The sequence below is a fragment of the Haemaphysalis longicornis genome, unplaced genomic scaffold, assembly GCF_048455015.1.
Source record: "Haemaphysalis longicornis isolate Haplotype H1 unplaced genomic scaffold, Haemaphysalis longicornis Haplotype H1 scaffold_8, whole genome shotgun sequence".
Classification (NCBI taxonomy): Eukaryota; Metazoa; Arthropoda; class Arachnida; order Ixodida; family Ixodidae; genus Haemaphysalis; species Haemaphysalis longicornis.
The window spans coordinates 79,722,932-79,746,831 of record NW_027526445.1 but is presented as its reverse complement, the minus strand read 5'-3'; the positions used below and the strand labels follow the sequence as shown (position 1 = coordinate 79,746,831).

The window sequence follows — 23,900 nt, the reverse complement described above, 5'->3', positions numbered from 1 at the left end:
GGCGTTTTTGCTTTTCGCCTCCATCAGAAAAGCGGCCGCCGCGGCCGGGAATCGAACCCGCGACCTCGTGCTCAGCAGCGCAACGCCTTAGCCACTGAGCCACCGCGGCGGGTGAATGGTAATGTGTATCAGAATATTGTATCCGTACCCCACTCCTGCTTGGGCCTCAAAAAGGCCTGCAGTATTTCGTAAATAAATGATAAATAAATAAAGAAAAATAATAAATAACAAAGAAATCGGTCTGTTCTTCGTGGTGGATCATATTTTCAAGCTGTTTAGCTAAATAGAAACTGTAAATATCTACAACTTTACTCCCGCGGCCAAAATGAAGCTCTCGGTTTCAATCACGTGTCATACGAATCTTACTATCTGGGCAACACAGCAGCTGAAACAACACGGCTGTTTACGACAAGTGAGGTCGAATCGGATTACGGGGCACGCATGTTAAAATCTCATCCCATCAGAACGGGTAAATCAACGGTGACAGCATGAAGCCTGCCTGCGCCTACACGCACCTGCCCTTCCACAATGCATGCTTAAAAATGGCATGGACGTGATACACGGTCCGCCTGGTTAGCAGGGGAGCTTTTCCAGTAGTCGCGAATGCAGCCTATTAACAATTCCAACTGCTTTTTTGATGGAAGTAATGGTAGCAGAGCATCTGATACCCTTCGAGTGAAAGCGTAGTGATATTGCGCAGCACGCCTGCCGTATTAAGCGCGTCGTATGGGCCGCTTAAATTGTTAAGTGCGGGTTGTGATATCATCCGCAATCGGAACCATTTGAATTCTAGCTGCAATACTACCTCCATAGCATGAACTAGATAACGATGCTACTACTTTCAACAAGAGCGATCTCGTAAAATTCTGCGCTTAAGCTATCTGGACTAGTTGACTTACAACGGTCAGTTCATTATTTCCCCTTTCTATTTCCACACGCTAATTGGTGCTGGTTATTTTAAATACACCTTACCTAACTTGGGCATGAGCGGTAAAAGTTCCTCACAAAAACCTTCATCCTCTGGAATATGCGTGGACAGCAATTCTGTGTAGCACTCAACGAATTCGCGCTCAATCATTTCCTCGTTGGCTGTAACAACATTACAGTACGTTATTTCCTTTAGTATGTTTATCTCCGCATAGTGCTTTTCGTCCGATAGTGCACGCTTTGTGCGCATTTCACCAACCCGAATTTTATCAGCACAGTGCTCTGACGATGGCTCCCCTGTAGCATTCTGTATCGATTGCTTTTAAGCAGTTTTCCGTGTCTCTTATCTCTTGTTTGAACTCCCTGGCGTTTATGCTTTCTTCTAGCAGAAGGGTGCTTAACTGTTGGCGTAGGTCTTTCTCATTCTTTCTTTGTTTATTTAGAATTGTGCTCCTTCTATTGCGCTAATCTTGATTTGTTCTTTAAGAAGTACCCATCTGGCCCCCAGCTGATCTGTATACCAGTGTGCATATCTGTAAAACGTTCGTTGGCTTTGATTGTGAAAGCTTCCTCTCTGAGAATGGGACGGCTCAATTTCCACAACTTCCAGTTCCATTTCGGCGCGCTTTGCTTCGTTCCAAAGCTACAGGCATATAAGTAAACAAGTCATGGTAGACAAAGCCGCGACCTTGCAATTGGCACACAGAGGCACTACTTCGCTTGAAATATAGTGTCTGGCGAGTCTAGGGTGGCTAATACCATGCTAGTGGGTAAACCACACTGGGCCTTTACCCGCCGCGGTGGCTCAGTGGGTAAGGCGTTGCGCTGCTGAGCACGAGGTAGCGGGGTTGATTCCCTACCGCGGCGGCCACTTTTCTGAAGGAGGCCAGAAGCAAAAATGTCCGTGTGTACGAGATTTCGGCACCCGTTAAAGATCCCCAGGTGGTCCAAATTAATCCGGTGACCTCCATTACGGCACGCCTCATCGCCGCTTAAGAATCAAGTAATCGGTAAATCAATGAATCACTGGACCTTTCGGCGTGAAATGACCCACTACTTCAAGAGAATTGTGTTTAGTTATACATCTGGGCATGGGGGAGCAGCGATGGAGCGAACGTGGCTCAGACCGTTCTTTTGATTACACAGCTGCTGGCTATCACCTGCTCTTGGCCTAACCCGGAAGCTTCACCACCAGCCTATCTGCAACTCCTGCAAGCTCGTTCTTCGCTACAGCTGTTGTTGCTGCGACATGGGCCTGAGGCGGCGGAATCACCTCCTTCGACGCAGGTGCAGCCACTGCTACTCTGCCACTGCAAGGCGACATCATCGGCGCAGCCATCATCGTGTGGACCTAGCTAAAATACCGAGCGTGAACCCGCACCGACCACTGGGCATGGGCAAGTAGCTATGGAAAGAACGTGGCTCAGACCATTCTTTTTTCTTACACAGGGTCCGTTTATTTACACTGAATTTGAAGAGCACTAGTAACCAGTGTTTGCTGCTTGTCCCATACCCATATACGCTCTTATTGTTGTCTTGTGATTGTGTTCAGGCGACCAAGTCGCTACTTATGAGTGGTGATGAGGAACAAATTCCTCGCACTCCAAGCGATAGTTCCAATAAAGAAAATGGGAGTAAATAATCATGTACTAGCTGCCATAAAGTCCCTCCATCGAACCATGACATCAAGGCACTCAGAAGTGATTTCCACCCTAAATGAAGTTAAGGCTAGCCAAAAACTGCTTGAAGAACGAGTCTCAAATATTAAAACCAGGCCAGCTGCTGTCAAGTTAAAAGTAAGTTCGCAGGAGAACCTTCCTGCTAGAAGGGACATTCAACACCTTGTTGCAGAAACTATTAGTAGCCAGAAGGCCGCCTTTCAGTTCCGCTTTGATGATCAGGAGGATATGTCTCGACGGGATAATCTTATTTCTCTTGAAATAACTGACACGCCGCCGAGACTCGCCTCCACACAGAAGAAAAAGTGCGGGCCCTTCTCGGGAACACATTTACGCCGCAGATGAATCACGAAGGCATCGCGCGAGCACATAAGCTAGGCGGTTACGTCGCGAACAAGTGCCGCCCTGTTGTTAATTTTTCTGCGTTCTCAACAACAGATAAAATTATGTCCCAGCGATCCAAACTCAAAGACAGTGGTGTAATTTTGCAAGATGATTTTCGGAAGTCAACGAGGCTTACAAGAAAAAAGCTACTATGTTCGGAACTTCGCGTGACAGAAGTGTAAACGAAATTACAACAAACTTCACATTAACAAAGGGTGTTAGGTATATGTTGCGCAAGCAGGCAGTGTACATGAAGTGCACATGCCCGGCCGCAAGGGCGATATCGCATTCTCGCTTGCCACTGGCGATAATGCACATTCTTCTGCCACTGTACCACCCTTATCATTGTTCTAGGAAACTTTGGCCTTTTAGGCACAACGTAAGTACGACCATTCATTTCTTTTCACCAATATCAGAAGTATTGTATGTAAACGTGATTCTTTGCCTGCCATATTAGATACTTGCTCAGCCATCATAGTCATAATAACTGAAACGTGGCTTTCAAGTAAACTCGCCAACTGCGAGTTGTTTACCTGCAAAAAACGCTACAACGTGTCGAGAAGTGACCGCTGCGAGTGCAGCGGCAGAGGAACCCCGATTGCAGTATCAAATTTCCTGGTATTATAATCCATTCCTATAACCATTCCCAAGTCTTTAGAAATCGTCTCAGTTAGCTTTAGGGTGAACCACAGAGAGACGCAGTGTTGTGCGCATGTAATCATGCACGTAACGCAGCAGATACCTTTATGCTGACCCGTTCGATTGTTGGAGCAAAATTATTGTTAGATATCCCAGCGCTGCAATTTTACTTTTGAAGACTATTTTCCCCGCCATCTCATCTAAAGATGAGCACACAGCAACCAATGGGTTGTCGGATTGTCTAGCATTTTTTGACAAGTGTAACAAATGCCATCTGTCACATATTTGAAAAACACCTACGCGCGCAACTACTTCCTCATTATAGTACTAGACCTAAAATTGACTACGGTACCTGATTCCTTCTCTGCACTAACTGTTTTGCCCCGTTTAAGCGACCTCGCGGTTATGCACTTCAACATTCCTTCCGCTCTACAGTGGCTGAATATGTGTTATAAAATGATTAAAGATTGCAGCAAGGCTGATTTTGACGGAATAAGCTCGGGGCCTGCGAACTTTGCCGATTGATTTTTTCCGCAATTCTAGGAGCATAGCACTGACGATAATTGCTCGTGATTTATAGATATAGTTAGAACACTAACTGATAAATATATCTAACTGCGTCGCTTGGCACAGCACAAATCAACGTGGTTTAACCCAACCCTTAACCGCCTTCTTAATAAAAAAGCTAATCTTTCGCAGATACAAGCGTTCCATGTCGAGCAAGATACTATCATCGTATCTCTCCACAACTTCAGAATAAAAACGCGCTCTGTGAAGCCCGAAACACGCGTTTTTTTGCGCCAACGCTTCTTGCTGTATTAAAGACTAATCCACGGAAATTTTGAAACGTGATTACCGCGGCCCGGACCAATCATGTACCCGATGATACACCTGTACCCTGTCACCAATGTCGCACCGTCCTAAAACACACATTTTCCCTGCCGTTTACAGATCAAACACAAACAACATTTCCTTCTTCTTGCAGCGCACTGTTTAAGCAAAGAATGGAATTGCAATTCAATCAGAAGGCATCGGTAACCTTACCCGTAAGGCGAAGGTCCCATTCTCCTCGTTTAACAAGTTTCTAAAAATCACTGAAGCATACTCATCCATTATTTTGCCATACATATTTGCACAGTCTTTACGAAGTGCCGCCCTTGTTTCAGACTGGGCTAACCGCAAGGTAGTCCCAGTGCACAAGCCTGGTGATGTTCAATCTCCCTTTAGCTATAGACCAAATAGCCTCACTTCGGTTTTGTGTAAACTCGTCGAACTTATAATCTATACTAACCTGAGTAGTTTCCTCGAATCAAATTCCTTTTTTTCACCATTCAAACACGGATCTAGTAAATATTATTCCTGTGAGACCCAATTAATAGTCTTTACCAATTACTTATTTTCGGCTTTAAACGACCCGTTGCTCATTGACTCCATCTTCATCAATTTTGCGAAAGCTTTCGGCACCGTATCCCATCAACTTCTCTTTGGGCTGAGCAAACGTAACCTAGACGCCAACCTACTGGCATGGATACAATATTTCCGACATAACCGTACCCAATATGTCAGTGCCAATGCTTACCAAACCGACCTACACCAAGTGACGTCCGGTCTGCCACAGGGGTCAGTTTTCGACACCCCTCCGGTTTCTTATGTATATTAATATCCTTCCTGAATCTGTTTCCTGTTCAATACCGCTGTTCGCCGGTGATTGCATAATGTATATAAAAATTAGTCACCAATCGATGTTTCTTGTCTCTAATCTGAAGTTGACAACACATATGCATGGTACGACCGGTGGATGATGAACCTCTATACTAACAACTGCAACACAATTAGAATTTCACGGAAGACTAATCCCCTAGACCCCCGTTTATTTTCTGAATGACTTGCCTTTATCCCCCGTCAGGAGTTACAAATAACTTGGTATATGCAGTACTAGTGACATCACCCGGCAAACTCGCGTTCAGCAAATACGCAACAATGCCAACCGGATGCTTGGTTTGTTTTATTCGTCAAAACTTTTTTCTACCACCTACCACACTAAAACTGCTGCTTTATAAAACGCTGGTGTGGGCAAAAGTTGAACACACATTATTAGTCTGGGATACATAAGGTAGCGCACCCATTTCCACACTCGAATCATTCCAAAATCGCGCAGCACGACTTATACTTTCAATTTATTCCCGTTTTGCTAGTGCCATGCAAATGAAATCTTCATTATATCTTGGAGATCTTTCGGCCCGTTAACAAATACCTCGTTTATCATTCGTTCATAAATTTTTATACAAATGAAACCCTAAAAGAAGGTTTTTTCACTCCTCCCAGCTACTTATCATCTCGCATATAGACGCGATGAAAAGTGGCATATCCACGGCAAGAATAACCTTTTTTATGATTCTTTTGTACCCCGACCAGGAAGTACTCCAACTACCTTCCTGCCTCAGTTGTCTCCATCACAGATCATTCCGCTTTCCGAACCGCACTTTTGCCTGTATAACTTGAGATTGTTTGCCACTTTCACCCATTAATTGCTTGTTACTTGATTAATGATATTTTTACTGTGTACCCTGTCCTCACTGTAGCGCCCTAATAGCCCTGAAAGTGTGCAACAATAACTAAATAAGTAAATAATTGAATAAATAAAGATATAAATAAAAATGTAAATATCCATCAAACAGTCAGTGCCCCTATTCTTAATGCACGCTTTTGTTCTGTCTTCTTGCATGCACACAGACTTGAGGTCACCAAGCAAAATTACAGCCCTTTCGCAATAAAGGTGTTTACGATGCTCTGAAAAAACACATCCCGTTCACCTTGTGGGCTAGGTGCATAAATGCATATCACTCTTCATTCAGTCTTGAAAAAAAAAGCTATCCCAAAGCACAAAGCGGTCACAGGGATCCGCTACGACAGTCCACTCAACAATTCCAAGTGGTAACCTAACTAAAAGAGCGCCCCCAGCCGATGTCCCCACAGCATGCGAAACGCACAAATTGAAATGTGCTATGAGACGATGCACCAAGCTGTTGATTCCTCGCGTGTAAAGGCCGTGACCGACGAACCGTCATTGGTCCCTATGAGTGCATTATCCCCTTGTGTACGACAAGTGTCTTCCTACAGTCTATCAACAAAGACCTAAATTCGATCTTTGACCTCACAAGCGGAAGTACCTTGTGATCAAGACAATCCACTCGTGCACAGAGTGTCAGCGTTGTAAGTCGCCTCCTCAAAATCCCACCGGAGCATTGCATCACTACCGTGTCCAGCACGTCCTTTTAACCGTGTTGGAAAATAAATGTATGGTCCTCTTGCCATCACGGCCGCAGGCAATCGTTGGATCATTGTGGCAGTTGATCATTTAACATGCTATGCGGAACAAACTGCACTGTCCACTGCCACTGCTCGCGATATCGCATCCTTCCTTCTTCAACGTTTTATTCGGCGGCACAGAACGCCCAGGCAACTGTTGAACGACCGGGGACGAGTGTTTTAAATGCAGAGCATTTCTTTAACTCACGATGCCACTCGTTCTAGTCGTCCGTAGTAGTCCGCACCCCTCCCCCTACGCTATATAAAAAATGATACTTACCGGCGCCTGGTTTCGATCCCACGACCCTGCGGACGGAACGCCAGGTGCATGGTGCTCTACCCACTGTGCCACAAAGCCGACACAGCTGGAGGGCTACGAACGCGCCTTATATCCTTGACTCATTCAAACTTCCTCAAGAAGCTGCTCATACAACGCATTCACTACCTGTGAGCGGAACGCGAGGTACATGGTGCTCTTCCCACTGCGCCACAATAATCATACCCACCTGCTTATAAATGATGTCACATGACCACGTAATTACGTCTCCTCATTTAATTACAATACAACAACCAACAGAAACTACTGCAACAAAATTAACGTAACGCAAACTACTTAACGTCGTGCCCCCCCGGAAATGCTCTGCATTTGATCGTGCCCCTAGCGAGGGGGATGTTTAGTTTCCTGCCGCAGCAAGAACCAGGCGGCCTCCTGCGCAGACATTTTTTGTCCGAAGTCGTCAAGGCGCTACTCACTGACTACCGCGTTGTTCTGAGGAAGCCTACACCTTTCCACCCACAAACCTACGGGATAGCAGAACGTTTTAACTGTACCCTGTGAGACATGCTGTCGATGTATGTTTCTCGTTACCATTCGAACTGGGACTTAGTTCTTCTTTAGTCACGTACGCATATAGTACGGCCACGCAGACAACCACCGGCTTCTTACTATTCTTTTTGCTATACCGTCGTGAGCATTCCTGCCTACTTGACACCATCCTTCCTTACCGCCCTGATATCTCGGAATGTGTTCCAGTCTCGGAAATTGCCAAGCGGGTGAAGTGTGCAATCAATTGGCACTCTCCTTCAACAACAAGGAGGTCAGCAGTCTTGCCCGACGATAGTAGTGGAACGCCGACTTACGCTGCTGACTACCTTGTATGGCTACGGATACCATCGACAGCACCAGCGCTTTCAAGCAAACTTCAGACCAAGGTCCCTGTTTGTGCTTCCTCTTTCTCCCCCAAGTATTATGTGTTCCCAGTTGGGGTGACCTTTTCCTTCATGTGTTTGATGGTAGTCCTGAGGCGATTTTGTAAGCTTGTGTAATTATAGTATTCAATCTGTTCTTCTCCGATATTTTAAGTCCAAGAGAGGGCATGCCATATGCGACCCTGCTGATGAGCAGTGTTGGTATGATGCACGCGGTATTAGACTCTAGCAAGCCAACTTTCTAGTCTGAGATGCATTAGCTGGCTGAGAGTGTGGTTGATAGGGGCAATTGCATGCACTCTTGAGGCATTTCTGGGAATCCCAATCCCTAAATATGCAGGTGGGGCACAAGTGGAACTGGTTTGCCCTTTAAGGTGAGCTGAGCTCGGGGATGCTTGTGTTACTCTGAGTAGCTTTCCGAGATGTTAGTATAAGCCTAGCCGGTTTTTATGGGGCTAATTGTGGGCCTTGGGCTCGAAGGTTTTCATGTGCCTTGTCGATGGGTATTTGTAGGGCGTCTTGTTCTTCCTCTTTTGATCCCGTGTGGGGTCCAGAGGGTCAAGTGGTCTGCGTAAAGCGCATGCCGTCGATACGGGAGGTCATTGAGTTTACAAGGCAGCTGTTCAGGTACTATATTGAATAGGACCGGTGATATCACCCGATATTGTGGAGTGCCCACTGGTGTTGTTTTAAATGCTCTAGAGTGGAGGTGGCCTATTCCGAAGGTTGCCGTGCGTCCTGCGAGGAAGGCCGTAACAAATAGTTATATAGCCCCTGTGTACATTAACTTAACGCCAGTTCACAAATAACAGCTTGGTGGTTGACATTATCAAAGGTTCCCTTTGCTATCCAAAACAAGAATGCATATTTTCTGCGAATTGGAAAGCCTGTCTATTATTTCTTCCTTAGGTTACAGCAGCATGTGTTGCATGTATTGTTTGGGGCGGCCGGAGTACGTTGATGTTTCAGGGGCGCATGATATGGTTGCCGACTCGGCGAATTTGTGTATGTTGTCCGTAGCGACTTGAGTGCGGATTCTACGCGGGCACCACTGCCATGAGTTATCCAGACTGTAATGGCGGCGTATAGACTATTGTGGAGGGAGGGGATCTTGGCCAGTGCCGTAGCAAGAGTAATAACAGCTGTACTAAACCATGTCGGACATAACCTCGAACCTTAAGGAGTACCACAGTTGAGAATATGCAGAACTGTGGATTGTCTACTGCCGAATTTAAGCGTGGGTGTCCGTTCAGACACAAAAGATTGAACGAAATGGAAGATTTCTACCCACTTTCAAGGACATTTATGACTACAGGATAGCTGAGTGTGAGATTTGAACGAAAGCTTTAGTTAGATCTTTGTTAGGGATTGCCGAAGTGTCTCGATCCGAGGGTGTTCTCAGTAGTTTGGGATAAATATGAAGGCGTAGGTCGTTGGTTGGAAGTTGTGAGCGCGATCCGAACATCCTGTCGGGAGGGAGACGCTGTTGACCGAAGGGGCGATTGAGGCGAAATGGTGGGGAGATGCGCACTGGGAGCAGCCTTCCGGTCCACCTACAGGTAAAGCTGTGTATGTTAGGCTTAATACTGCGGCTGACATTCTGTTGTCGCTTCCGTAAGCGCCACAGATGGCGATTTTTAAGACAACTCGCCATCACATCCTTACAATCTTCCTCGTATCTCCAGTTTTGTTTGCCCAAGTAGTACCATTTAGTGGGCGGTAACAAGATATCACTTGAGCTACCTGCGCCACTTTAAGGCCGCGGCCGGCGCCCGCAAGGAATCAGTGCTGGTGGTATACGCAGCTCCCTCACGGCGCCGGTATTGTGCCCGGTGCGTTTTCACGTCCACTTGAATAAAAAGCGATAAAAATAGAGTTCCTGGATTCATTGTCGAACTTGGGTCGCGGACATCTGCCACTATGTCAAGTAGCTTCCGTGCCTCCGCCGCCAACGATCCAATCGTCTGTAGCTCCAGAATTGCGATCGGAGTGGAGAGCCTGCGAGATACGCCGGGAGCGCGAAAACCACCGACACAACCTCGTAGCGTGTTTGTACATTGTTTATTTACGCCACATCCAAGAAGGTTCAGATCTTTCCAGGACCTCTGCTGGCTGCTTGGTTGCATTCTGCGCACTTTAACTTTGATTTTAATTATGGATAGGCTCTATTCGGCGCCTATATTTTGCTGATGAATTATGTGTGTTCACAGCAATCTATCTCCGAATTTATTTCGCCTTAAAAAATTGGTGTCACTACTCTTTTAAGGTACTTTGTGAGGTAGCGAGATGGTTTAGCGGCGTCAACAACGGGTCGGATGGCCGATTTATATGTTACCACTACAGAAAAGTTTATTACGTTTCAGGTAAGATTTATTTCAAGGCCTTGTTGTAAACAGCACATATTGTTTTGTAGACTCAATTGACCATGGAAGTCAATTATGACGTGACTCCTTTGCTCTCATCCACATACAGACTCAATTTGAAGCTTATAGGGTACGCTTTGTGACCCCCCGTGGATGGTATTATCTCGTCATTATGAGCACGTTTTGCCCACTCGCGACATTTCGACATGTGCGGAACTGTTAATTTAAAAATGATGCATTTCTAAGTTATCAACCATTACAAGTAATTACTACAAGCGGGAATAGATATTCAAACCCGTTTGAGTGTCTGAAGAGAAACACCCTGTCTTCATTTCACTGGGGCTGACAATGCCTGGTGCGCGTGTGATATGTGTTCTTATTGTACGCTCTAGTTTACTCTGCGTCCGGAGCGGGTTTTTAAACTGATTGTGAATGGATGCGGGAGTGAAAGCTACATGCGGTAGTCGAGATACAAACAAAGAAAACAAGTGCAAAACCTGAGTCGTAGCTTTTTGTCTCACCGCTGTTTTTTACCAAAAGAAGAACCTTACCACGTAATTCCTTAGATTCTATTGAGAACAGCACCATCAGGGTAGTGCCATTCCTTGTTTCTCCATAACAATGAATTCAAGAAGCTTACGTTTAATGCAGTTGAATTTTACCAACAATGAGGCAAATGGGCAAAGAGGAAAACTCTTTGCGTGGGTGAGTCGGTTGTCAACAAGAGTCGGTTGTCAACAATCCGTTTGCCGGCTTATTGCTTTTTTTGTTGTAGCAATAAAACATTTCAGCCACTCGCTTCTTCCTTCTCCTCTTACTCTTTCCTGAATGGTTTTGATACCAAGTTCTCTGCGTCACCTTCTTCTGCTTGTGCGCATTTTTCTCTGCCCTTTAGGCGGCTGCTCTAATTTCTGAATATCTCATCGCTCCTTCTGCGCCCCTATCTCTTTCCTACCAGTCTGCCAGCATCTCTACAATCACCTTCACATCAAATCAGAGGCCTCCCAGGAGTCCCGTCACCCCAAAAATATCGCACCGTTCACGAGCGTTCGCATGTTTTTGCCTTGAGGGGAGCATAAACGTCGCATTGGGGGAGGGGGGGGGTGGCGGCAGAAGTTGAGGGCGGGGGGCAGAGGTCAAATGTTACGTGTGACCTGTGGAAGAGGGGGGCGGCTGGCAAGTACCCATGAATAAGGCCACTGCCGGCGCCCATGGCCTCAGATAACGGTGTGCCCCCATCCTCCCACCGTGTCTGTTCAATGCGCAGTCCATGAAAATATGCTTAATAATAACCGCCCCACTGTCACAGCATGCACAACTTCCATCCAGTTGCCTGTGGTTTCCCAGGAATGTCCGTGTCCTCTGACTCCGGGACCGTACTTCAAAGGGCGATGTACACACTCGCGTGCTACCAAGAGACGTTCCCACCCGAAATCCCGTTTCTCTGTCCTGTAGGTCACTGCGGTTTTTTGTGGCCGTTGGTTTGCCGAATCCGCCATTTGCAAAGCATTGACGTGATTTCCCACTTTTGAGTGTACCCATCCTTTTCCTGCCCTCTTTTTGTCCTATTTGTTTGATAGTCTGCATGCCACTCAAGCGCCATCGCTTAGTGAAGCGCGTTTTGGTAATTTTTGTTGCACATCATCGGAAAGACCGAACTTGAGTTCTGTTCTGTTTGTGGTATTTTTATTTCATCTTTCTGCGGAACGCAGAGCATAGATTTTTTTTTATTCTCTAAGAACTAACCCAAGGCGCAGAGCTAATTTAGGCAACGCGGGCAATGAATGTTTTTGGTTTTATTTTTGATCAAGTGTGCTTGAGTAATCCCTTGCGCTATATAACGTCAATTTCTAGCACTCGCGACAGCCGTAGTAATACGGTGAGGTGTCATATTTTACCAGATACTGAGCAAGGGTCATTCTATTTCTGCGCAGTGGCTCAATTGAGTGGCAGCAGACCGCAAGAGACGAATCAAAACTTCGACGTTTGGGCAGCCTACAAAGGACTGTCGCATTTAAAGGTTCAACAGGCTAATAGTACATTTCTCGCAGCACCTAAAGAGTAACTGTACTTGCAGGAAGACGTAACTTTTTCTGAATAAAGAAGGATTACCGAAATATCCCCTTCTGAGTTGAGCGGAAGCCAAAAGCTAAGTTAAATCATGGCCTTACATGGTGAATAAATGTTTGACTGTTGTTTACTGTTTTTTTTTTTTTTTGCGGAGGGAAATCTAGGTTCCTCCAAATAATTTTTTACGGAAAGTGTATTTTTTACTTCGGGTATTTTGCTTGGCAATTTGATTGTTAGTTAGAGCCTGCTCAAACTTGGACCAATGCAACTGACGACAAACGCGAGAGCTAGCACAGGCGAAGACATGCATTCGTTCATGTTCCACCTGCCCGCAATCATTCGCGTACCCACCAGAGAACCCGCATCAAATTAGGTCAGTTCTATCTATCCGATTGTATGGGGACTGCACGCGGCAACTAAACTCTGCCACACAACAGAGCCAATGGCATTAAGCGTAGAGCCTAAATATTTAACCTAAACGCCACCTATGAAAGACCACCTTAAACAACTATGCAGCAGCAGTAATAATGGGTAATCGCTTAAGTCGTCTATTTCTCAACCGAAAGTAACTGTGTTTGTGATTGTGTTTTTATATTAGGTCCACTAATGGGTAGAAGGGGAAATTGAGATATATATTTACTGTGGACTAAGTGCGCTAACGTGGGCAATTCAGTAGCGCGTAATACTATTCTGGTCAAACGACGATGGTGCACGAGGCATGGATGTAGAAAAAAAAGCGGTGGCTTTTCTTTCAGCTGGAAATTTGACAAAAACAGTGCCATTTGGCGCTTGACAAAATCATTGCACACACCAATAACACTTCATATTTCGCATATATATTTGATGATAGTACTCCCTTGGAGTGAACCCGGCGCGAAACCGGCGTGACTGCGCCGCTCACGAACTTCTTCCTTTTCGCGCAGGTGCTTATCGGACCCTTTTTGCGTCAATGCCCTATCGAAGCGCAACCTGTCAGCACAAAGAAATCTGCGTCACCAAGAATCGATGCATGGAATCATTCGTGGTGCCGTGGGGGAATCGACGAGGACGGCGAAGAAGACATCGGCCAGGATTTCTGCACCGTCTCCTCCTCTTCTGGCCATTGCCCACTACGGGTTCGGCAACCATGGGTCTTCATCGACGACGACTACTGCCTACAAAAGCAGCTGATCTTCAGTTCGCATCTGGGGCGTGAAACCGGTGCGGCCATGACTGTGCCGCTCACGAACTTCTTGCTTTTCGTGCAGGTTAGTTGCGATGATGTATGTTGCACCCATATCATTCTTGCCTTGCCGGTTTCAGCCCCAGAGCTTTTTGCAAGTGTTAGTTCAAACTTGAATGTGCGCGAAAAACCTTGCCGAAGGCGACACCATTTCTTTCTGTTCCGGCGCTGCGCATTTTATCTCCTGTTGCTTCTACTGTGCGGTAATGTCGAGCGAAACCCGGGCCCAGGGGATGATATACTAAACGAGCTCTTGAATGGACAGAAAGAGATTAAGCTTAAGTTAAACGCTATTGAGCAATATCAAGCTGATAACAAAAAGGCAATGTGACCTAAACGCGCGCATGGCTAAACTTGAATCGCAAATAATTAAGCTTGACGAACTGCAGAACACTGTCAGGGAGTGCAAAGAAGTCTGAGTATTGCAAGACGCTAAGCTAGAATCTCTGGTTAGTAAAGTAGATGACCTCGAAAACCGTAGCAGAAGGAGCAACTTGCTCTTTTATGGCGTGGAAGATAACGACGAGCATGAAAAGTATCAAGTGTCTGAAAAACACGTTTTGGAAATCTGTCGGTCGACCTTGGAATTGGACGCTGTAGAAATTGAAAGAGCCCACCGTCTGGGCAGATTCCAGTCGGGAAAAAACAGGCCGATCATTGTGAAGTTTACCACGTTCAAAGACAAGCAAGAGGTACTGGCAAATGCAAAAAAGTTAAAGGAAAATGATTTCAGCATATCGGAAGATTTTTCACAAAATGTGCGAAACAAAAGGAAGCAGCTGTGGGAGTACGCGAAGGTTCATCGAACTGAAGGCGATAAAGTAATCCTTAAGTATGACACACTATATTTAAACAAAAAGAAGTATATGTATGATGAGTCACTTCAGAGGGTTGTACCATCCGCCTGACAGTTACGCCCACAACCCTCCCCCTTTACTGTACTTGTAGTAAACTGCAGAAGTATTCTGAATAAGACAGACGAGTTTTCCAGTCTCCTGGAAATGGTTTAGCCAAGTGCAGTTCTTGGAACTGAGTCTTGGCTGGACGGTGACATAAGAGATAATGAAGTATTTCCCGAGAGTTACGTTTGTTATAGGAAAGATCGCGGTAGTCGTGGAGGAGGCGTTTTTATTTTAATTCACGAAACAGTTGACTCCCGGAGGCTGGAAGTTCAGGTCGGCCAAAGCGAGTCTGTTTGGGCTCAAGTTAGACTGAAGAATGGAAAATCTTTATCGTTATGTTCGTTTTATCGCCCCCCTGGAAGCCCTGTGAAAGTGCTTAGTGACCTATATGATTCTATCGAGACCATGGACACCGATGACTTAGTCGTCGGAGGGGATTTCAATTTGCCTGAAATCGATTGGTCGCAGACACACAATACTGAAACCTCGGGAAATGCATCAAGTAAAGAAATGATAAAGATATGCCACTCCTTTGCATTGACTCAGCTGGTGTTACAACCCACACGTGGAAACAATATATTAGATCTTGTTTTCACAAACGTTCCCATGGCCGCACAGTCTACGGTGGTTGTACCAGGAATAGGGAATCACGATGCTATAGTTTGTACCATGAACTTCAGATACGCTAAAATTGCAGATAGCGGCCAACGCCGCGTATATAGTTACAAAAAGGCCCGTATAAATGATATATCCCGAGCATTAGAGGCGTATTTTACAGTTTTTGAAACCTTATCGGAAACATGTGACGTACACGCGTTGTGGCACATATTTAAAAGTACAATTTATGAGCTTCGCGAACGTTATGTGCCATCATGGGTGATGACGTCACGTCGCTGCAAAAATAAACCGCGGTATACAAAGGAAGTGCGCAAAATCGCCAAACGAAGGCAGTATGCTTATGCAAAATGCAAAACCAGTCGGTCAACCGAAAGAACGCTTAAATTGCGGCAGCTTACAAAAGAAATGAAAACTGCTGTGAAGCAGGCTAAGAACACATTTTTCGGTTCTTTTCACTCGCGTAATAAAAGCCAGCCTAAGTTGTTCTGGAAGCTCATCAAAATTAATAGAAAAGACGACGTATCGATTCCCCCAATAGATGACTCCGGCAGCATTGTTCATGACAACCTTGCCAAAGCAAACTGCTTTAATTCGTTCTTTGCTTCCGTGTTTTCGGCACGTGGAAGTGCCAATACTGTAAACATGGATTACGGCAAAATGGGCGGCCAACCCATGGAAGACATTGAAATAGATCGGAGAGGAATTGAAATGTTACTGAAGCGATTGGATGTAGGGAAGGCTTGTGGACCTGATGGTTTACCGGCTGCATTACTGTCTCCGTGCGCTGAGTCAATTTCGAAGTATCTTTGCAATATTTTCCACAAGTCCTTACACGAAAGTGCCTTACCTGAAGATTGGAAAGATGCAAATGTTGTTCCTGTGCACAAGTCTGGACCCCGTAACAGAGTTTGCAATTACCGGCCGATTTCCTTGACAAGTATTTTGTGCAAAGTATTTGAGCATATACTCTTCACTAACATTATTAATCACTTAAACAGATTCTCCTTGCTGAGCCCTTGTCAACACGGATTTCGTACCGGTTTTTCCTGCGTTACTCAGCTAACAGAGCTTACTCACGATGTAGCAAGTGCATTGGATAACGGCTGCTCGGTTGATTCAGTTTTCCTGGATTTTAAAAAAGCTTTTGACGTTGTTCCGCATGATTTGTTGGTACAAAAGTTATCTTGGAATAATTTGAATAAATCAGTTATTTCTTGGATTCAGGAATATTTAACCTCAAGGCACCAGAAAGTAGTATTAAACAGTCAACACTCGCACGAAATAGAAGTAACATCAGGTGTACCCCAGGGATCTAATTTGGGCCCTCTGTTGTTCTTAATTTACATAAATGATCTAAGTGTTCACATCTCATCTCATGTCAGATTATTCGCTGATGATTGCGTGTTATATAGAGTTATTCATAATACGAGTGATTGTTTTGCCTTGCAAGATGACCTAAATAGGGTTGCAGAGTGGTGCAAAAAATGGGGTATGCGTATAAATTTGCAGAAAACTGTACATTTGTGTTTTTCAAGAAAACGTACTCCCCATCAAGTTAAATACACAATTAACTCTGAGCAGCTTTCATACGTACCTGAGTTCAAGTATCTTGGTGTTTTCTTTACCTCCACTCTGTCGTGGCACCGCCATATTGAATATATTGTTAGGATAAAAATGGGGCGTATTTGCGTTGTTCACACAGTCTGCGAAGGGTGCATGCAGCAGCGGATAAACGAACAGTTCGCAAGCTGACCGATCAACCTTCTCCTATTCTTCCTCGAACCGAGCACCGTCCAGTGTCTCTCGTCGTCTTCGTCGTTTGCCCGTATTTCTAGCGTCACGTAACATGACCCCCCCGGCGGCGAAATCACCGTCCCGGTGTTGGCTAGGAGTCGCTATCGGCAGGCGTCCGATAGGCCTTGAGGCGAGACACGTGAACAATGTCCGATGAAGGAGACGCTTGGGATGTGGAGGGCAGTAAAGGGAAAACCTCGTACGTGACATCCGTCACCTGCCGCAGCACCTTATAAGGTCAGGTGTAACGGGGGCATCAACTTTGCGGAAAGGCCAACACGGCGAAGAGGCGTACACAAGAGCACCAGAGAGCCAGGCGGAAAAGACACAGTGCGGTGCTTATCGTCATAACGGGACTTTTGGGCCACCTGGGAATCACACAACCGCGCGCGAGCGACGTTACGTGCCAGCGCAGCCCGCGCAATGGCGTCGTGCGCGTAGGCTGTCGTGGGCGTAGGCAGTAAAGTGTCCATTGGCAAAGCTGGTTCTCGACCGTACAACAGATAAAACGGGGAATAGCCGGTGGTATTATAGCATGAAGAGTTATAAGCGAATGTTACATATGGAAGCACGGCATCCCAGTCTTTGTGATCAGACGAGACATACATGGCCAGCATTTCGGTGAGTGTTCGATTAGAGCGTTCGGTCAGACCATTTGTCTGGGGATGGTATGCTGTGGTCAACTTGTGTCGGGTGGAGCACGAGCGCAGCAGGTCGGCGACGACTTTGGAAAGAAAGGAACGACCACGGTCTGTGAGGAGTTGCCGCGGAGCGCCGTGCTGCAAAATGACGTTTTCTAGGAGGAAGTCGGCGACATCAGTGGCACAGCTTGTTGACAGGGCACGGTTGATAGCATAGCGGGTCGCGTAGTCGGTAGCAACCGCGATCCACCTGTTGCCGGACAGCGATGAAGGGAAAGGGCCAAGGAGGTCCAAGCCGACGCGGAAGAATGGTTCGGTCGGAATATCCACGGGCTGAAGGGGACCTGCAGGGAGCACTGACAATTTCTTGCGGCGCTGGCACAAATCGCAAGCGTTGACGTATTGCTTGACCGTCTTATAAAGACCAGGCCAGAAGAATCGGTGGCGGGCGCGGGCATAAGTGCGGGCAACACCGAGATGGCCAGCCAAGGGGACGTCGTGAAGCTGTTGGAGGGCATCTAGGCGCAAGTGTTCAGGTACTACAAAGAGGACGTCAGTCCCATCCGAGCGGTAGTTACGACGGTAGAGGACTCCCTCACGGAGGAGGAAAGCTCGTAGCGATGGGTCAGATGGGTCACATTGGAGGCGTTCGATTATTGCGCGCAATGAAGAGTCACGGCGTTGCTCTTCGCCCATCTGGAGAAAGTCGGATATTGCCAAGAGGTGGGCATCGTCAGCGGCGTTAGCGGTGTCCGGAGTACCGACGGGGTAACGGGATAGACAGTCGGCGTCTTTGTGCAAATATCCAGACTTGTGAACGACGTTGAAGGTGTACTCTTGTAGTCGTAGTGCCCAACGACCAAGCCGCCCGGTGGGGTCTTTTAAAGCGCATGGTGATCTGTGACTACGGTGAAATCGCGACCATATAAGTACGGTCGAAATTTTCCGACAGCCCACACCAGCGCAAGGCACTCGCGTTCCGTGGTGGAATAGTTTCGTTCTGCGGGGGACAAGAGCCGGCTCGCGAACGCAATCACCCGCTCGTGACCACACTGGACTTGGGCGAGCACAGCACCGATGCCATGGCCACTGGCGTCAGTGCGCCCCTGCGTTGGAGCAGAAGGGTCGAAGTGGCCCAAGATTGGTGAGCTGGTCAGAGTGTCGACGAGGCGAGAAAAGGCTGCGGCTTGCTCAGGGCCCCAAGCAAATGGAGTATCGTTCTTGAGAAGTTCGGTAAGGGGTTTGGCGATTTCGGCGAAATTTTGGACGAAGCGGCGGAAATAGGAGCACAAACCGACAAAACTGCGCACATCTGTTGCTGAGCGTGGAACGGGAAATTTTCGCACAGCTTCAATCTTGTCGGGGTCAGGTTGCACTCCTTTAGCATCGACCAGGTGACCGAGGATGGTGATTTTCCTGCGTCCAAACTTGCATTTGGAAGAGTTAAGTTGAAGTCCGGCTCGGTGAAAAACGGCCAGAACGTCCGACAGTCGCTGGAGGTGGGTCGCAAACGTTGGAGAAAAGACGATTACGTCATCAAGATAGCAAAGACAAGTTGACCATTTAAAGGCGTGGAGGAGAGAGTCCATCATTCGCTCGAACGTTGCTGGGGCATTACAAAGTCCGAAGGGCATTACTTTGAATTGGTAGAGTCCGTCCGGTGTGATAAAAGCCGTCTTTTCACGGTCCTTGTCATCGACAGTGAACTGCCAGTAGCCGGAGCAGAGATCAATGGAAGAAAAGTACGCGGCACCATGAAGGCAGTTGAGCGCATCGTCGATTCTTGGAAGGGGATAGACGTATTTTTTTTGTGATTTTGTTAAGGTGCCGGTAGTCCACGCAGAATCGCCACTTTCCATCTTTCTTTTTAACCAGGACGACTGGTGACGCCCAAGGACTTGAGGATGGCTCAATGATGTCTCGATCAAGCATTTTGTCCACCTCTTTTTGGATAACAAGCCACTCAGCGTGGGATACACGATACGGCCGTTTGTGCACAGGGCTGGCGTCGCCGGTGTTAATACGATGACGGACGATGGATGTCTGGCCCAAAGGACGATCACCGAAATCGAAGATGTCGCTGTATGACTCCAAAACGCAACGCAGTTCTTGAGCTTGCGTTGGCGTTAGATCAGCTGCAATCATCTTCGAAAGTTCGGCATTCTCCCGCGGAGGAGTCGGGCTGGGTGTTTCAGCATCGACTGGAGGTTCGCCAAAGGTTGCTGAGGAAACTTCGTAATCACAAACCGGCGCCAGCGTGGCAAGTGTCATACCGTGCGGAAGAACCTGTGTACAGAAGCTGAAATTCAGGAACGGCAACGTGACTTCGTTGTTGGTAACACTAACAACGGTATGAGGTAGGCTCATGTTGTGCGCAAGCAGCACATCAACAATTGGTGACACTACGTAATAACCGTCGAGAACTGGGGATCGGCACGACAGGGGAACATAAGTTATGGCCCTCGGTGCCAAGCGAATGTGCTTTTTGGAGGAAAGCTTCTCGTCAGGCGCGTCATCGTCTGCTGGCAAAATCGGCATCTCGAGGCGAAGGACACCGGTAGAGCAGTCAATGAGGGCGGCGTGCTCAGATAAAAAGTCAAGGCCAAGGATGAGGTCCTGCGAGCACCGTCCAAGCACCGTGAACAAAACAGTCGTTTGACGACCAGCTATAGTAACACGAGCAGAGCACATTCCCATAACAATAGGTGTCCCTCCATCAGCGACTCGAACAAGATGTGATCTTGGTGGCGTCATAACTTTTCGTAAACGGCGGCGAAGATGAGCACTCATTACAGATAAATGCGCTCCTGTATCGATGAGGGCACTGAAAGGAACGCCGTCAACTTCAACGTCCAGTAAATTGGTCCGGGTAGCCGAGGTCAAGAGAGGATTTTCGGGCGTGGTCGGGAATGCAGCATCACCTCCGGGAGCTGCATTACCTAGTTTTCCGAAGGAGGTCGAGCGTAGTCGGACGTCGGGGATGGACGGCGAGGCTGTGGTGAGCGGGACTTGTGGCGTTGGGGCGACGGCGAACGGTTGAATCGGGTGAGCGGACGGTTAAAGTTGGTCGGGTTCAGCTCAGGACGGGAAGAGAAGCAGTTCTGCCGGTCATCGGAGTAGCCAAAGGGTGGTCGAGTACTATAGTCGGAGTAACTGTTGCGGAAGAATGAGACCCGGCGGCTGTGACAGTACCGGGCAATGTAGCCAACTCTGGAGCAATGGAAACAAATTGGTTTATCGTCCGGGGTACGCCACTCAGCGGGGTTACGGCGTGGGTAGCGTGGAGGAGGACGTTCGTTGTGGGAACCGGGTGACCTGAACCCTTGTCCGAACGGAGAGCTAAGCGAGCACACTGGGTGAAGGCCCATGTTGGCTATTTGGTCGCGGACAACGGCCTGGATAACGGCAACGGTGTGGAGGTCGTTCCGATCGGGCATGTATGGCACCGCAGTAGTAGGGGTCATAGCCTCCAGTTCTCGGCGCACGATTTTGGTTATATCCGACGACGATGGAACAGAATCTTGTAGGCAGGGAATACGGGCTTGCAGCTTGCCATCTTCACACGAAGAGGTCGCTGCTGTGTGTGGAAGTCGTGCGAAATTGTGGGCTATTCGGCGTCCTTTGGCCTCCTCGAAGCGCCGACGTTCCTTAATGATGGAATCTACAGTGGCACAGTCTTTGCATATAAGAAGGTGGAATGCATCGTCCGCAATGCCCTTCAGTATGTGTCCCACCTTGTCGGCCTCCGGCATTGTGCTGTCAGCCTTCGAGCACAGGGCCAAAACGTCCTGGATGTATGCGACGTATGATTCAGTCGACGTCTGGGCGCGCGATGCCAGTTCCTTGCGGGCAGCAACCTGGCGACCAAGAGGCTTTCCAAACACTTCTCGGAGCTTCGTTTTGAAGACTTCCCAGTTGGTCAAATCGGTCTCGTTCGTCTCAAACCACTTGCGCGCAGGACTCTCCTCTTTAAGATAAAAGATGACATTCGCGAGCATGATGGTGGGATCCCACCTGTTGTGAGCGCTAACACGCTCGAAGAGGCTGAGCCAGTCGTCCACATCAGTTTCGTCCACGCCGGTGAATATTCCAGGCTCTCGGGGGTGAGACACGGTGACGAGGGGGGTCGTCGTCGCGGTCGCTCCATCACCAGGCATTGTTACGCGAGGAACAGAGCGTCCACTCCGATCTCCGTGGTGGGTGGAGTACGCCCGGGCGAGCGGTACGGGATGAGGTGGTGATACCAACTCCGCAACCTCCACCACAATGTTAAGATAAAAATGGGGCGTATTTGCGTTGTTCACACAGTCTGCGACGGGTGCATGCAGCAGCGCATAAACGAACAGTTCGCAAGCTGACCGATCAACCTTCTCCTCTTCTTCCTCGAACCGAGCACCGTCCAGTGTCTCTCGTCGTCTTCGTCGTTTGCCCGTATTTCTAGCGTCACGTAACAATATTTCCGCCAAGGCATGTCGAGTATTAGGATTCTTGCGACGCAATACAAAACATTATCCATTCCAAACTAAGCAGCTACTGTATATTATGAATGTTCGCTCTATTCTTGATTATGCTTGCACTGTATGGGACCCTTGGCTAAAGAATGACATCCAGAAGTTAGAAAGAGTGCAAAACTTAGCGGCCCGTTTTGTGTTCCGAAATTACACTAGGAATTTCAGTGTATCGCGTGCGAAAGAGATTGTTGGATGGGAACCATTTGAAGAACGTAGAAGGGCTCTTAGGCTGAAGTTATTTCATAATATCTTTCACTCCAGGACTGGCATAGAGCGAGAAAAATACTTTTTTATCCTGATTATGTCTCTTCACGCTTAGATCATGTGAATAAGGTAAGAGAAATGAAGTGTAAAACAGATGTCCTAAGAAAGTCTTTTTTCCCCAGGACCATATCGAATTGGAATCGGCTACCTCGAGATACTGTGACAGTCATGTCTAACGATGCATTTTTTTCCATGTTATGACCCAATTTTTTGTAACATTCAAGTTGTGTATTCAAGTTGTGTATGTTGTTTAGGTTTGACTCTGCATTTATTGTTAAATCACTTGCATTGATTAGTGTACATTTCCTTGTACCCCCCCCCCCCCCCCACTGTAATGCCACAGGCGCTGTGGGTACTGAATAAATAAATAAACCTGAGTGCATGACTCTGCAGGACTAATAAATAACAAGAATACATGTGCAATAGGTTTATAAGTATCTAAAATATAAGGGCACATAAATTTCTTCCCGCGGCCATAGTATTGCGCCTATTTATGACGTTTTTGCGGTGTTATGTAGACCTAGACACACCTTCGCATTCCGCACTAAAAAATTTGCGGTATTAAACGGAATAACTTTAAGTGTTTCACCTTTATTTGACGGGAAAACGCTAACCATCGCCGATCTCCGTAACGGCAAACGAGTGCCCCATTTTTAACTTCCTAAACGTTAGTGTACCTGGGTTATTCTTCGGAAGAATGGACACAATAGGCACTTCTCACAAAATATGGTAAGGTGATTGCCCAACGCATCACTTCAGATAACGTGAGCACTGAACGCATCCTTGAAAGGTAGCAATTCACGTAAAGAAAACATAAGAAACAAACTGGTGATATCTGCCTTGTACTCTGGCAATAATGGGGCACCAATCAAGGATAAATATTAGTGAATGAAGAAATAGTTTGAAGTTGTTAGGTTCTTACCTTGATCAGAATACAGGAACAGCAGACTGCTGATAAAAGCAACTAGTAGCTTCATGTTTGGTAATACTAATATTCTGCGTATATTTTAGTTTTGTTTGTACATATACAAATATATTAGCTGCCAAGATGAAACGAAGGTTTGTGTAGGCTCATGCAGGCTTTGAGAAACATTGAAATGCCTCTATTGTTCTTTTGGTTACAATAGCAGCAGACATGCAAGGCTGTTCCGACGGTCATTTCTTTTCTTTTGGTCTTCAAATACTGCGGGCTCTGAGCAAGAAAACCGCATCATAGCGTTGGGAAATCATGTGCTCATTGCATTTCTTTCCAGTGCTCGAATTTCTTTTGTATGGGTTTGAAAAAGCAAATAATAATACGGGGGTAAGGTAGAGGGTGCAAATATTACTTGCGCGGATATATTCTTCGAGAAAATCAGTTTCCTTGCA

General features: G+C 46.9%; 1 long non-coding RNA gene across 1 annotated transcript in view; it reads right to left on the bottom strand.

Annotated features, from left to right (window-relative positions):
* LOC144149274 (uncharacterized) overlaps window positions 1-23,564 on the bottom strand; it is a 36,646-nt gene extending 13,082 nt beyond the window's left edge. The window contains exon 1 of the long non-coding RNA XR_013318250.1: window positions 23,455-23,564. This is a non-coding gene — a long non-coding RNA (uncharacterized LOC144149274). The remainder of the gene's footprint in view (window positions 1-23,454) is intronic.
* Window positions 23,565-23,900: the final 336 nt, after the last annotated feature.